We start from the raw sequence: 654 nt of genomic DNA on the forward strand, positions 1-654 counted from the left end.
CCTCATCCCAACACTTCCCGAGGCCTCCTTGTGTTTCCCGTCTCTTCCTCTGCTTCTCTTTCCACACTCTGCCGGCATAATGCCCGCCTGAGATGGGGAGCGCCCCTCGGGGCCGGCAGGCACTGGCGGGCCGTCCGKGCAACGCTGAGCCCCACTGGGGTGCCCCTACCTGGTCCCGCTAGCCCCGCGGCCTCATCCCCCTGCCTCGGCGCCGGGAAGCTCCCGGACACTTCGCCAAGACCGGGACTAGMGCCTTCGGGGGGGTGAGCCCACCCCGTCTTGTCACCCTGGTAGAGCCCTTGGGCCCCGGAGCCGAGCTGTGGCGCTCACTTTAACTGGGGCAAGAGCGGGGGCTCGGGCGGCCGCCCCGGCCCCGGCCCCGGCGCACACCGACGGCAGTGCGGCTGTCGCAGCACCCGAGCGAAAGCCACCCAAGTCCGCGCACCGCGTGCGGAGCTCCCGCCGCCGAGGGCTGCCCTGCCACTGGGGCGGCCCARAGCGGCGGACGCACAGAGGCCGCCGTCGGGGCGAGGGGCGGCCGCCAGCCGCGCCCGCCCGAGAGGCCCCTTCGCGCTGCCGGCGGGGAGGCTCGGCCCACGGGAGAGCGGGCAGTGGCTGTGCCGCTCCGTCGCGGTGCCCGCGGCGGCGAGGTCC

This window comes from Rhea americana, unplaced genomic scaffold (genome assembly GCF_003343005.1).
Source record: "Rhea americana isolate MKP2758 unplaced genomic scaffold, rheAme1 scaffold_53, whole genome shotgun sequence".
Taxonomy (NCBI): Eukaryota; Metazoa; Chordata; class Aves; order Rheiformes; family Rheidae; genus Rhea; species Rhea americana.